The 15277-nt window shown below is 43.0% G+C and overlaps 1 protein-coding gene across 4 annotated transcripts in view; it reads left to right on the top strand.

Moving 5' to 3' along the window:
- The first annotated feature begins 557 nt into the window (after window positions 1–557).
- LOC121860057 overlaps window positions 558–15277 on the top strand; it is a 73916-nt gene continuing 59196 nt past the window's right edge. For all 4 annotated transcript variants that reach the window (XM_042357072.1, XM_042357073.1, XM_042357070.1 and 1 more), the window contains exon 1: window positions 558–682. The gene's annotated coding sequence lies outside the window, so the exon portion shown is untranslated. The remainder of the gene's footprint in view (window positions 683–15277) is intronic.

The following is a 15277-nucleotide window of genomic DNA, read 5'->3' as shown; positions in this document are numbered from 1 at the left end:
ATAAATACAGTTGTATCCTGGCCGTGTTAAAGCAGACGTTGATCAAGGCCGCCCGGTGTGGTTAATGCCTGCAGGAGTAATATCCAAGTCGTTAACCTACAAAGTAAAAGCAGTATTGATAATAAGTAATTGAAGGGTAATTATCCCCGGGCACGGCCTCCTTGTGGGTTTAGATGAAGTGCGGTCAAGCTTGTCCAACACCCTGCCCTCAAGACACTGCTGCCAGGCGAGGATTAATATGATAAGCTGTGTTGAACAATACAGAAAGACGTTAAGTAATACATTACATATAATATTGCTATTGTTAAAAAAAAACTACTCATTGATTTGAGAGATTAGGTTAAATGGCAGAAATAAACGTAATTACTCAAACTCCCCTTCCTGGTGCCACATCGGAGTAATGATAATTCAGATAAGTTTTTCGATAAAAGATTAAGGTGTAAAGTTGAGGTGATGATGTGATAGTGATTAAGGGTAGGGGGGAAACATGCTCCCTCCCATGACGACAGCGGCAACCTCCAACCATCCGCTGATCCTACCCCTGCCACTCAGCCAGGCGGCCACTCGGTCAGGGAGGGCTCAAACCTCAGTGTTGTGGTAGACGCCGTGTTGGGAGGGTGTAGCACCGATCCCGTCCTCTGACTCGCTCGCCTGGATCTACTTCACTCGGGAACTTTATCACGTATGACGTTTTACGGTTCTTATAGTGACGTGGTTTATGATGGTGATATTGGAAAAAAACAAAAACAAAAAACAGTGCGCCTTATAAAGTGAAATTTAATACGTGACATGAAAGGGAAATCTGATATTTTCTTCGACTTGAAAATAAATCCGTGGATGTGGTTTTCGGGGAATGAAATGTGGAATGGGTAAATCATATGTTATTTTTAGACTATTTAAAGCAAATTGAACATACATTCTGATGATAATTTTCCATACCATTTTATTTATTTGCCATTTTAATGATCAATATCTCATTTTTTATCGTGTTTCCCGGTGTCATGTAATATATTATTTTTATTAGTAGATTTTTATCATAATATGCCTGTGTACGTGTTATGTTAATATCATTAGTGTTAGTTATGTGAGGTTAGATGGATTTTTTTATTCATTTTAGATTTTTAAATGAATAGCCGTGTGCTTGGTAATGTAGCACAGGTAGCCTAGACAGTTACCATCGCTTGTTATTTTCGTGTCTGACCAACATGTTTGTGTAACGTAGATGTCAAACCAGTGATGCAGATGTTGATATATTGTTAAGCAACACAGGCAGCGAGACCAATGACTGACTGTACATGTGGTTTACACGGTATTGGTAAACTATCGATGGCTAGTTTGGACTCACGGTAATAGTATTCTCGTAACTATGATAAGTTTTTGGTAATTAATACAGTACCATAAGTTTGGGGGAATATAAGTGCTTGGGAAATCGCCTAAGTGATCAGTGCAGCATCAAGTCCCATCAAACATAAGAACAGGAAGGAATAAATCATAACCTCAGTAACTTTAAATGCCAAATAACCTCAAATAACACCATGTGGTATCCTTGGTATGTTATTTTATCTGGTTTTAATGCAACACGGAATGAATTGTCAACCATTAATGTCAGGTTGTATTATGATCCGTAATGTAATTAGGATCTGGGGAGGGGGCGTAATACAAGCAGAGTAGTGTGGCTGCGGCTTCTGTGGTGGCTAGGTCAAGTGTTGGAGACCCCAGCACGTCTCAAGGTTGACCTTCAAGGGGAGGTCCTGCGTCAGTTTTGGATTCTAGTTGCTACGTGCTGGTTTCAAGACGGGACTTAAAACACTGTTGATTGCGTAGTTACTTTTAGTGCGTCGTTCCTACAGTAGTATATAAATTTTACCCTTAAAAGGAACATCTCGGTAACGTTTTAGAACCTCGTCGTTACGTTTTTGTTGGGAGAATGAAGACTTGACGCAGCGGGTAGCTTAGTTACTTTGATGCGTGGGGTGAAGCTAAGATGCGGACTAGAGCTTTACAGGATAATTTGAGTGTTGTATTCGTTGCCAGTATGTTATCAGAGCTCTACGGGAGACATAGTGTATACATGGTTTGTAGTTGATAAGAAAATTGAATGACTTTGCCCTTTGTCCTTTATGGATATCCTAGTAAGATCATAATTCTGTATTTATATTCTCGTGGCGTCTTTGGTGGTGGGAGTGATTATGTTCTTGTGTCTGTATGAATATTGACTTGTCATATCGTTGTTGGTGTGAATATTGAGTGAACGATATTTGATCAGTTCGTGTTAGGTGTCTGTACCTCTTTGTGAAGGAGATGAATGTATATATTTTTATTGTGTATTGTCTCATTGCGTTTTATGGAGTGGGAGAGTGGTAAATTATTAAATGTGTGAATATTAAAAGAAATTACTCACTGTTGTGGATGCGTATGTAGTTTTTTTTCCTCGTAAAATATATGAATAGTTAGTCTCGTTGTCAACCATCCACATCTCAAAATTAGAGGACTAGTTATTAATAGCAGTGCAGGTGCAACAAGGGACATACTGTTAACATCTTGTTTGTACCGTAAGTTACTACCTCTCTACCCACTTTATTAACAACAGAGGCATTGTTAGAAGGGGTCATAGGAGCACTACCTCAACACACGCATGCACACATTATCCCCCCCCCCTCCCACTCTCTCTCTCTCTCTCTCTCTCTCTCTCTCTCTGGGAAATTGGGAAGAAGGACGAAGAAGAAAAGCAGTGTACATAAAGTTTATCTTGCAGTATAAACAGTTTGCTTTCTCAGTGTACACAGTCAGCTAAAACTGAGATAGTCAATTAGTCGCTGAATGGATTTGCAGATCAAAAATTAATTATTATTTAAATTCAGACAATGAAGAGATATCTTAACGAAATAGACCGTGGGTTAATATATTTGCAGAATAAACAGAGAAATGTAATCGTCGTTGCACTGGGTCTTTGATCTCGACTAAATTAATTTTTGGTTTATTGCTAAAAGATGTTTGTAGAGCATGGCGTTTCAGAGTTTGTTGTTGTATCAAAAGAAAATTGCTCTTTGTTATGAAAACAGTTTGTCGTTGAAAAATAAAAGCACCGTGGACTATGAAGACTCGTCCAGAACGTTACCTAATTAGTAGTCTTCCCGTGATAAAAAATATACTAATTAAAGGCAGGTGTATTGATGATGGCTTACTTAGAACATTACCTGAAGTTTGACTTTTGTTGATTTTGAAAGTGAAGGTTTGTTTAAAGGAAAGGCTGAGAAGTGAAGATTAATTTTACAGGTCGTTTTCTTCAACTGGTCCAGCTTGTTAGGAAATGCAATGTGTGATACTGAAGTCTTTACACAGGACATAAATCAAGATTATAAATTTTAGTGATTTTGAAAAGACGTTTATTATTTTATTAGAACATAATGATTTGTACACGTATAATTAATTTAGATGGTGTTAATTTGGACTACACAGATACTTCGTTATAGTGAGTTATTTAAATGAAATTAGAATAAATTGAATGTGAAGGGAACATACAAACTTAACTCGTATAGTTGAATGATATCATGCGTCATTATTTTGTTGCCAGGTGAAGCATTAGAGCCATTCATATTGGGATAACTTAGCGTGGTTGTGTGAGTGAGTGAGTGAGGCGGGGAGTTAACAGGCTTACCATAGCAGAGAGAATCATTTAAGGCGAGTCACTCACATTAAGATAATTTTGAGCTACAATGGATAATGGGTCTGCCTAGGGGCGCCGGGTGATGGGCGGTTTGTCTCGAGACCACTGGAGGTTACACATCCTTGGGGAGATGGTCATTACGCCTCCCGTGCTGGGGGTTAAGAGGTTAAGGAGGTCAGGAGGTTGTCTGCTGCGGGACGAGATAGCTTAGTTGCAGGAAATGGGTATAGAGGGATTTGGAACGATCATATTGCCGTTTTATTTTGTACTTTCAATTTCTTTTAATTAAGCGTAGATTCTGTTATTATGTATAGCTAAGATGTTTTCAGTTTTTTACACATGAATGCTCTTGGAAATTCATGCGCGCTCTACCTACTCTGTTTTTAACGTTTGTCATTAGGGTTTGTCTGCACGAACGAAGTTGCTGCCTAACATGACCGGTGTTCACATTTAGCCTTTCAAAGACCAGTGTTAAGCTCGCCACCTCAAAGTGCAGAGACTTGTTTGTACCCCGGACACCGTCGTTGGCATTACAGATGTTCACCTTTTTGTTCGTTGTGATTCGGTGACTCCTTTATCTAATGCGGTTTACAGTATATTTGGAATGTAACGTTACTTTGCACAGTAGGTAGACTTGTTTGATGTTATGCTAATTTGTATGTGCCTATGAATTTACAACTTGATTTAATTTTTTTTTTTGTTCTTGACAAAGACTTCATTGTTGATGTAGTATTTTCAAAACTCCTTAAGACGTCTTTGGCGTTTAACATTAGTTTTAAGCTTCTTAAACATGACAGCTGACATACTTACTTGAATTATAAAGTCATCAGGGGAGGAGGTTTATATCTTCAGGTGTTTGTCTGTCGGGTCTTCTAGTGGTGTGGGGACGTCGGCTATTTTATTGTCATTTACATCTTCTGAAATTCAAATAAGGACCCCCGGGGAGGGATGCATTATGCATTAGACGTGATCCTTCTGTTTACGAAAAACATCTGAAGAAAAATGGGTAAAAGGTTGAGCGGTGTGGCGTGTCATGGTGAGCATGATATGTACACACCTTTACTGGGGAGATATGCTGTGTACACACTACGCGTCCACTCACAAGCGTTCTTATAGACGCGAGCGCACACAAACAACTCGCGCACACACCAACCTTTACTCGAATATAGGCTTAGACATGTGTGCTCAAACTCGTGCACGCAGGTACGCACACTCAGGACCCTGGTTATGAGGGAAGTGTAAGGGGAGGGAAGATAAGGAGGCAGGTCGAAGGGCAAAGAGGATGGGGGGAGATAGTGGGGCGGGGAGAGGAGAGTGTGGGAGTATTAGTAAGGTAGGTAGGAGAAAAGAGAGTTATGAGGAGACACCATGGGAAAGATAGGACATCCAGGGAGAGGAGAGAGAGATAGGCCAATATTTACGAGGTGGTCAGTGTAGCAGTGTAGGCGTGTGAGTGATGGCTGGGGCGGGGTGGGGCAGTTATATGGCCCCCCGTGATTGACAGGGGAGGTGGTGGGTGAGTCAGACCACCCTACAGGGCATGTCAAGTAGTCATGTCACTGCCCACCGTCACTGCCCACCAACCTGCTTGATTAATTCGTCTTTGTGAGCCTCTCCAGGTAACTGTTGGGGCGTATTTTTTGTGGATTTTTTTTTTACATTTCTTTTAATCCCTCTGGCCTTGGTAAGGGGGAGGAGGGGGTATAGCGATCGGTGTCTGTGTGTGTCTGTATTCATAAGTTTACCATCAGTTTTCGACGGATTTTCACGTCATTTGGTATAGACTGTGTTTATGGAGGAGTGATGTACAGTAGATGTTTGATGATGATTTCACCTCGTTGAGTCCACCTGTACGTCAGTCCTTTTCACCCTAACACACAGAACCACTTAAGTTTACCTTTCATGCTGGTTGGTCGGGTTAGCCGAGGCCTTTAGTGTTTCCTCGACTTTGTTTTCAATTAGGAGTATTATTTTTTTTAGGTATCGAAGCGTCATTTATTCTGATATTTAATACTTTGACTTTAATGATTAGGAAAGTAGTCAGTCATTAGGCTTAACTGTATTGTATACGTAACAAAAAAAATCTTAGATAAATCATGTGTGTACTTGATATTTTACTACTTTATTTTTTTTATGTCGGCTAAATGAATACGGTAGGCCTAAGGTAGTGGCGACCATCCTCAGCCAAGATAACCCAACCACTTACTGTTGTCGTCACACCAACCACTACCACCACCACTGTACTCACTGCTATTACCAACACTTAACTATTATACTGCTACCCGTCTTCCCCACTAACCTCCACAGTCATCACCAGTACTTCCCACAACCACAATCAGCCCACATTCATAACCACAATCCCCCACATCCACCACCATTCACAACCAAACCAACTAACTCCCTTCACACCCACCACCACCACTTGCTACCACTATACCTCAAACCCCCCCACAAAACACTACCATTAGGCCATATCCTGTTGGCCTTCATCTACCGACTCTCACTCATCCACCATTAACCCCCCACCCCCCACTACTGGCACCATTATTGATGTCCCTTGTCTCCATTGTTGCGCTCTCATTACACCAGCAGCAGCCATTAACACCACTACCATCAATTAACATCATTACCACCACTATCACCACCATCCAGCCATCCACTATCACCACCATCTATCCACTAGCGTTATAACTCATCCTAACCACCAATCGCTTCCTCAGTTTAATACCACTACCATCACCACTACTTACTGGTATTATTATCATCGTGTATCACCACCAGCATCTTTAATACCTACAACTAACACCATTTACCAACACCACAATTACCTACAACCACAATTATCATCGCCATTACTTTCACAGCGTTATGTTTACTGCAGCTATTTATTATAATCATCAGTACTGACATTGTTCTCACCTCCAATGCCACTGCTGACACCATTACGTTTTAAATATAGTGATGATGTGCTGTCACTTACTATTATTACTATTACTAATACCTCACCCACTACCACCACTTCACCCCCACTTACTACCAACACTTCAACCTCCACTACCACCACTGCAACCCCCACTACCACCACTTCACCCCCTTCCCTCCCACCACCACTTCACCCCCTTCCCTCCCACCACCACCACTTCACCCCCTTCCCTCCCACCACCACTCGCCGTTCCCCCCTACCACCACTTCACCTTCCCTCCCTACCACTGCCTCCCTCCCCACCACTTCACCCCTTTCCCCCACTACCACCACTTCACCCCCTTCCCTCCCACCACCACCACTTCACCCCCTTCCCTCCCACCACCACCACTTCACCCCTCTCCTCCACTGCTCCTACCACCCTACTCGCTGCCGCGCAACAACAATTTAATAACAATAACTCGAGCCTCAAGACAGCACCCTCCTCCACCACTGCTCCTAAGGCCAGAAGTCGTGTATCCTAATTCTCATAGTTACTGTATCCGCGGGTAATTAACAGCCACTGCTAATCGGGAACTAGTTAATTGAGTCATTAGTAGAAGTTGAATTGGCTAGTTATTACTCAAGTATTCTCACGTCACTTGTAATTATAGGGGAGAGTTTTCCAGCTATAGTTACCTTTTTGTGAGGCAAAAGGTTTTGTGATAGAAGAACCTGTGAAATATATAATGCAAAACGAACGTCACACACACACACACACACACACACACACACACACACACACACACACACCAGGGGATGATTTTTTCAGAGGTTTTTACGCAATTTTCCTTTCTTTAATCTCTGGTGTTGCGAACTCACATCAGCTATGGCATTTAGGGCGACCAATATTACGTCGAAATTAAACCGCAACTTATTCTCCCTTGTGTGGGTTGGAGGTCTTAAAGATACCAAGAACCTTTTAAAATCCGGGTCGTGTCTAATCCTCTTGATCCGTGATGGTTATATAAGAAGTCTTTGTGTTGAAGAGGGTGATCGATACGTCTGACTTTGACCTACATAGGGGTAGAACTTCTCCTGCTCCCTCTGAGGTTTGGCTCCTGAGGCGTGGTAGGTAATGTCTGGTCTGGTATGGTGGCAACTTGAGACACCAGAAAGGTCACCTAAAACAGATTAAAGTACCAGGAGATAGGAATTAAGGAGGAAGAGGAAGGAAAAAAGTGTGGGAAAAAAATGAAGGAATAAAAGGGAAAGAAAAGGTTACTCGTGATGCTATTTTTTTTTAAGAATTTTAATCTAAAACTGGATACCAAGAAAAAATGACTTGTTTTCAGGCTTTGGTTAGTAGATGGTTAGTAATCAATAGTCACTAAAATTACTTCAAGTGTATCAATTAGATGTTAAGAGTGTGTTAGCTATAGCTGGGCCGTCATGGTGAAGGTGGGGAAAAGAGTGACTTAAGTGACTGTATAAACCAGGTGTGTGTGTGTGGGGAAGGGTAGGGGAGGGGATGGGAGAAGGAGAGGGAATGGGGAGGGAGTTGCCTAATAGAGATAGCAAAAGTCACGAACAAGGAAACAAAAACGCCTCTCTACACCAACTCTAAACACTACCAAAAACCCAAATGAGATATGTGGTTGTCATTTATGGGTGCAGAGACCAGCAGATCAGAGACTCAGGGGTGTAAGGAGACTCGTGTTCTTTATGCTACTAGGAATGATAAGGGAGGAGGTGTGATGGTCTTGTTACTGGGTGTGGTATGAGAGAGAGAGAGAGGTGATGAATGATGTAAGGGAGAAAGGAAGTGAGTGTTGAAAAATGTGCGAGAGAGAGGGGGTAGGGATGAGTAGAATAAGGGGGAATGTAAAGAAAGGAAGGAGGGCACTAATGGAAGAAGATAAGCGAAGAGGAGGAATTTTCATATAGATTAGTTAGTGGGAAAGAGAAGCGCGCAACGATGGGTGAGGAATTAGGGAAAACAAAAGAGAAGAGGAGAACATAACACAAAGGAAGATTTAGAACAGGGAGAAGGAACTTGTGACGCGGGAAGGATGATGACAGTGTGTTTGGAGGTCACGGTTGGAGGGAGTCTGTCGGGAGTCATAGTTGGAGTGGGGATGTGTTAGAGGGAGGATTGGAGTGGGGATGTGTTGGAGAGAGAGAGAGGGGGGAGGATTTGTGATGTTTAGGGATGGAAAGAATAGATGGAGGACAAGAGGATAGGAGGGAGGGAAGGAAGGAAGGGGAAGTTGGAGGTTAGAGGTTAAAGGAAGTTGGGTGTGAGGGAGGGTAGTCGGTGGGGGGAGGTGACTCATTAGCTTAGAACTGGGGCAGGAAAAAGACCTCATTTAAATTGTTTGTTTATGGTAGCTATTTAGAACAGTTGTGTTAAAGGCGCCACTTATGGTAGTCAAGTAGCTACTGTGTACGATAGTCTAGGGGCTACTGTGTGTGGTAGTCAAGGGGCTACTGTGTACGATAGTTAAGAGGCTACTGTGTATGGTAGTCTAGGAGCTACTGTGTGTGGTAGTCAAGGAGCTACTGTGTATGGTAGTCAAGGAGCTACTGTGTGTGGTAGTCAAGGAGCTACTGTGTATGGTAGTCAAGGAGCTACTGTGTGCGATAGTCAAGGATCTACTGTGTACGATAGTCAAATCCACCATAATATAAAGACCAGATAAATTTTAGTGAGAACGAACCTAATGACGGTGATGAGAGGGAGGGAGGGGGGGAGTCTTGTAGCAAAAACAAAAATGAAAGTCAAGCGTCGCCTATAAAGAGACTTGAGACCATTTGTGGACTTAAGGGTTTCACGCTTGAGCAAAGAAAACTTGTGACAAAAAGAGAGAGAGAAATTATCTTTAAAAGCATAGTTGTTAAAAGTGGTTGGTTCCTCGAGCCTTGCTTTGTAAATTGTCGTAGTCATTGCGGTCAAGTACACACACTAACTCACACTTGGTTTATTCTCATATTTTATTTATTTATTTATTATTTTTTGTGGGGGGAGGGTCGTCGTTCTTGCTTCATTCTCGTTAAATATGGAATTAATGTTTTTACCAGTGCCAAACGTCTTGGAGGATGCATGGTGGCTAATAACAGCAAAAATTAGGACGAAGTGGGGAGGAAGTCTGATGAAACGGCGGGTAAGTCGAAGGAACTGTAATTGGATGCATAATGGAGGAGGCGGCGAAGTGCAGCAATTTGTATGAAATATTGCCAGGTGGTAGCTAGTCGTTTGTGTAGTCGTAAAGTCGTGGTGGCCTCTAGGAGAGAATCCCGGGAGTAGAAGGATTAACGAGCTTGTCGTGGGACGGTCGTTTCGGTAAGCTTAGCTAACGACAAATTAATCCCCTGGCGTTTTTTTTACGAGATAAAGAGGACTCCGTTGCTGTGACTCTCAGTTGTTTGTGAGGTAATACATAGCTTGTCCCCGTCACCCTGGTGGTAGGAGGCCTTCCCTAGTGATGTGGCGGCGGGGAGCTTGTTGTTGGCTTTCTTTCTCGATCATCTCTTGCCTTTATCCTGTACCTTCCTCATTTGCACTTGTAATATATAATGACTTTGCCCTCTTGAGACCCGCCACAATACAGTCTCTTAAAACATTTAGTGAGTTTAGATATAGCGTAACTAATATGTACCCGTCGATGTGTTATCTGAAATGTTCGTTGTATCCATTTGTTCACTCAGTTGTTATCTTAACGAGAAAGACATTATATGTATTAAAGAATATTTTACGCTTTTTACATATATGGGTGTGTGAGGTAAAAGGTTTATTTAGTGAATGAATAGTTATCGATAATTTTAGTTACTTGTAAGAACTGGTTTTAGGTGACATTTTGAATAGGGAAGAATATTAGATGGCGATGTTATTAAGTTTTGAGTTTGATGTTGGAAGGGTGTATGATGTCTCAGGGTTCTAGGGTGTAGGGTGTGACAGGGTCCTAGGATATAGGGTGTGACCTGATCTTTGGGTGTAGGGTGTGACATGGCCCTTGGGTGTAGGGTGTGACATGGCCCTTGGGTGTAGGGTGTGACCACGAAGCTGTCCATATGATCATCTATCCATTTATCTATTCTAACCCTCACTTATCCCTCCACCCAGTAACGAACACCACCCGCCCACCCATCCAATTGTCGACTGTCCCACCCACCCTAACAACCCCACCATTAACCAACCACCCACCCCACTTACACCACCACCACCACTCCCAACATATCTCACCACTAACACCCCTGAATTCTACTACAATTATCACCACCAGCTACTCGAGTTCTTCCTCCTCCTACATTAGCTACCTTCACCATATACTGCTATCAGTCTATCATCATTACCACCATATACTGCTATCAGTCTATCACCATCAACCACTATCTATACTATTATTACCATCCATATTTGCTGGTCTACAACTATTTCTCCTACCACAACCCACATTTGCTGCTATCACCATCAACCACTATCCTACTACCCTACCACCCCCACCACCACCACCACCACTACCACCACTACCCCCACCACTTGCCACCTAGCATTACCACATAAGCCATCACTCACATGCTGTTGCTAATTACTCCCGCTGACCACAATCTTGCGAGGGTCTCAAATTCTCACAGGATCTTACGTTAAACTTTCCCCCATAATCCGTAACGTAAGAACCCATCAGAATCATCCACTTAAACTACGATTCGATGATTGGCGAACTTAAAGTCAAAATAGCAATGGAATCCAACCAGTAACTTGAGACACATTTACTTAATCATCCACAGCTGGGAAGAGAAATTTGTCTTAGGAATATTTGAGAATTTGTATTAACCTAGACGCTGTATAAGGCAAAGATGATGTCGAAATTACACCGAGATTCTACTATGCTTTGATAGGTCTCGAGACACTCAGCTCTTAGATCCTTGTCGCTATTATCTTGGGGAGTTTTTCAGTATACATGTCAGCCCACCGCCACGTACACATAACCCGACCTCTGAGATAATTATAAACTACCTTGATATATAATGAATTGTGCTTCCGTGTGATTTAAAACATGTTCTTTCATTAGCACATCTTTGAGGGGATGATGAACTTGGGTAGCAAATCATCCACTGCAGGTTAGGTAAGGTGTGGGGGATGGTGTTTTTGTGGGTTGTGGGAGGAGGGATGTCGGTGATGTAGGATCGGTGTGGATGGGGGTGTGTAAGACGCATGCAAGGGTGTAGAAGAAGTGAAGAGAGTGTGAGTAGGAGTGTGGATGGGGTGTAGGTAAGAGTGTGGATGGGGTGTAGGTAAAAGTGTGGATGGGGTGTAGGTAAAAGTGTGGATGGGGTGTGTATAGGTAGCTTGGGAAGGTATATAAGGCAGTGTACGGTGATCTGTAATAAGCTCGAGTAAGCTTTAGATGAGTTGGTAAGGGCGTGGGTGTTGTGGCAGTAGCGTACGAGTCTCATGGATGGCGTAGGAGGGAGTGGAATAGACGTGAGATGACGGATGATGGATGTGTTCGAATAGTGGTGGTGGTTAAGTGAGAGGTGGATGTAGATGGAGTGTGATGGAGGGAGGGTATAGCTAGAGGGTGAGGGAGGGAAAGAAGGAAGGAAGGAAGGGGGAGGGAGGGAGGGTATACGTGGGTGTATTGAGGTCAGAAATGAAGCCGACTTAACAGATGCCGCGTGGGTTGCTTAATGAGCAGACCGGAAGACGAGAAACAAAAACATAACTTACTCTCTCAGTCATGATGTCGGAGAACTCATGAACTAGTTTGATGTGAAAGGTAAATTAGGAAACACTAGATATGGATCGTATGTAAAGCCAGGTTGGGTTGGATTGGGTTAGGTTAGGTTAAGCACAAGATCCGGATGCTTCCCATAAAAGGTTATACAGTAGGTGGTGGGTTTTTTTTTCCTTACCCCTTGAGTACGATGATTTAAACCATTGATTACGACGATTTAAACCCCTAAGTACGACGATTTAAACCCCTGAGTACGACGATTTAACCCCCTGAGTACGACGATTTAAACCCTCCAGTAAAATAACACACTATACCAGCAGCTCAGTCATCGTACTCAATGGGGAAGCGACAGAGCGTCAAACTGGCTCACTCAAGCTGTGATAGAAAGCTTATGGCCAGATGACGGTGATTAAAGGGTGGAGCTTAAATGGCTTCCAATCCTACTAAGCTCTTAACCTAACTTAACTATTAGGATTGGGACCTATTGAGGCTAAGGTTGGATGATTAGACCTGGTGATTGGATGATATTAGGACTTAACTGCCTAATCACCAAAGCAGATGTGTTTGATTATTCACAATTAAGATAAAAATCCCCACGGAGATTAACATAGAAATCGCCTTTGAGAATCATGTATCTACTTGGGGGATTAATCCAAGTTATCATCCCGTCCCTCTGTTCGCCATAAATCCCAGACATTGTATCGCGATCCTTAATGACTGTGGCGTGATAATTATCGGTAATTGGGGGTAAGATAATGCTGAACCGGGACCGCCCAGACCAGTAGGGTGGGTGACGAGGTGGTAATTTGTCTTGAACAGGTGTAAGGAGGGGAACACACCTGGTGATGCAATCATGAGAGAGAAGGGGGGGGTTTCCTTCCTTCCTTCCTTTCATACGTCCTTCCTTCCTTCATTTATTCAAGGGGTTAATTACAAGTGAATAAATATAGAAAAAACGATTAATGTAATACCACGCGGGGAGATCGAACCAACGGACTGACGTTTAAAGGTTATAAAGTCTTGCTCACTGTCGCCACTCCTGTCATGGTGCATTAGTACAGGGACAAGTGACTCTCAGCGCCTCGTACACTTAGCCTCAACATGATAATTGTGGTAATTGGTAAAAAAAAACAACAGTTACTGAGAGATTCACTTAAGTGGTAACAAAAATAGGGAAGTGAAATGAAGCTGTCAGTATTTCCTATAGTTAATGGGGTCAGTTAATGGACCCACTTGGCACCTGAGGCGGGGCTGGATGCCAATCAAGTGGCACCTGACACCTGTGATGCCACTCCCCAGGAAATGGTTCATTGGAACTCGATCTCTTGGGGTATACTTGGGGGGGGGGGTTATGTACACACACACACACACACCTCACTCACTCACTTGTCATTCTTCTGTGGGAGCTTCCTCAATCACATTACTTCACACACACACACACACACACTAATCCAACCACCTACTCACGCTCACAAGCACTCGCGCAATTACCCACCAAACACAACAATCCTTCACCGCTGTTTTCTACACAGATCACGCTTTAGGTAGCAACACCAGACAGCATGAAATAACGTCAGTGGGTGCAGCTTCGATGTGAGTGGAATTAATGTGTGTGTGTGTGTGTGTGTGTGTGTGTGTGTGTGTGTGTGTGTGTACCTGCAGGATGACAGGGTGATGTGGTCAGGTATGGTCGGGTTGAGTTTTTATGGACTGCGCTGTTATCTTGAAATCTCTGTACCTGTCTCCGGACTTTTAATTAGTATGCATGACCAATAATGCCTCGTATGCTGTGTTAGTACATGCGGGACAAAGAAACATCCAGTGAGTCTTATCAGTCAGGATAGATAAGGATACAGTAGCGCTGACTGAAGCCACTAAGAAGGGGTAGGAAGTAGCCATGGGATCCTTCGACGTAGACTAGTCCCCCCCCCAGAAAAGTAATGCCAGTGAGTCAGACGGGTTATTCATAGAGGTGACTCACACAGCTGAAGGTGAAATTAACTTTTAGCTGTGATTATAAGCTTCCCTTAACAAGAAACGTCTTTGTCGAGTCGCTGTGGGCAAAATTTTAACACCTCAAGTACGAGGAGGTGGTGGGTGTTGTTAGTGCGTCAAGTGGCTCCTGCCAGGGGGTCTTCGAGTACTTCCCCAGGGTGGGTGTTTGTGTGGTGCAAGAGGTGGTGGTGGCATTGCTGTTTGGTCTAGATAAGGAAACTTTCATATCCGTTTCATTGAGTGGAGCTCTTCAGAGGTTCAAATTAACTGGATTGATATAATGATAATGATAAAAAAAATATTGATAATTCGATAATACTGGTTGGCTGAAATTATGTTATTTTGGTGATAATAACAATAGTAGTAATGATTATAAATGGATAGTATTAGTAATGAGCATTAATATTAGAATATACACAAAGGTGCCCACAGCGCTCCCCCCCCCCCACCACTACCACACACTGCCTCCTCTTGCTGGTACCTTCACCTCACGCCTCATGGTAGGTTACGTGTGAGCCGTGAGGTCGTGTGGTCACCCCCAAGACTCGCAGCCTCAGAATTGCTGGTAATTTGTCACGTATTGAGAATTAGTGAGACCTTCGTGTCTTGTGTGGCGCATTAACCTCTGGCGGTGACAGTGTTGTGGGGACGTGGTTGACTTTGTGTTAGTTTCTGGTTTATTTCATAAAGTTTCTTTATTTTAACTGTTTTGGGGCGTTAGTGTGTTCTTAAAAATAATAACTAATGTCAAAACGACGAAATTTATCCTAATTTAGTGTTCGGGTCTGTAAAGACTTCGCTGAATAACATTTTAAGCGCAAGGGGGGAGGGGGGGGGGTTGCCTTTCCCCTTACAGAGAACAACCACATCAAATCGGACAGCCAAACATGGAGGTGGAGTGTGACGAAGAAAGCGTCAACCCGTTGTTATGACAACTCCGCGCCTGGCTGGCCTGACAGCTGTAATGAGGGGGCAG

Source organism: Homarus americanus, unplaced genomic scaffold, assembly GCF_018991925.1.
Source record: "Homarus americanus isolate GMGI-L3 unplaced genomic scaffold, GMGI_Hamer_2.0 scaffold41643, whole genome shotgun sequence".
NCBI classification, from domain to species: domain Eukaryota; kingdom Metazoa; phylum Arthropoda; class Malacostraca; order Decapoda; family Nephropidae; genus Homarus; species Homarus americanus.
The sequence above is the reverse complement of the archived record's forward strand: the minus strand, read 5'-3'. Positions and strand labels throughout refer to the sequence as shown.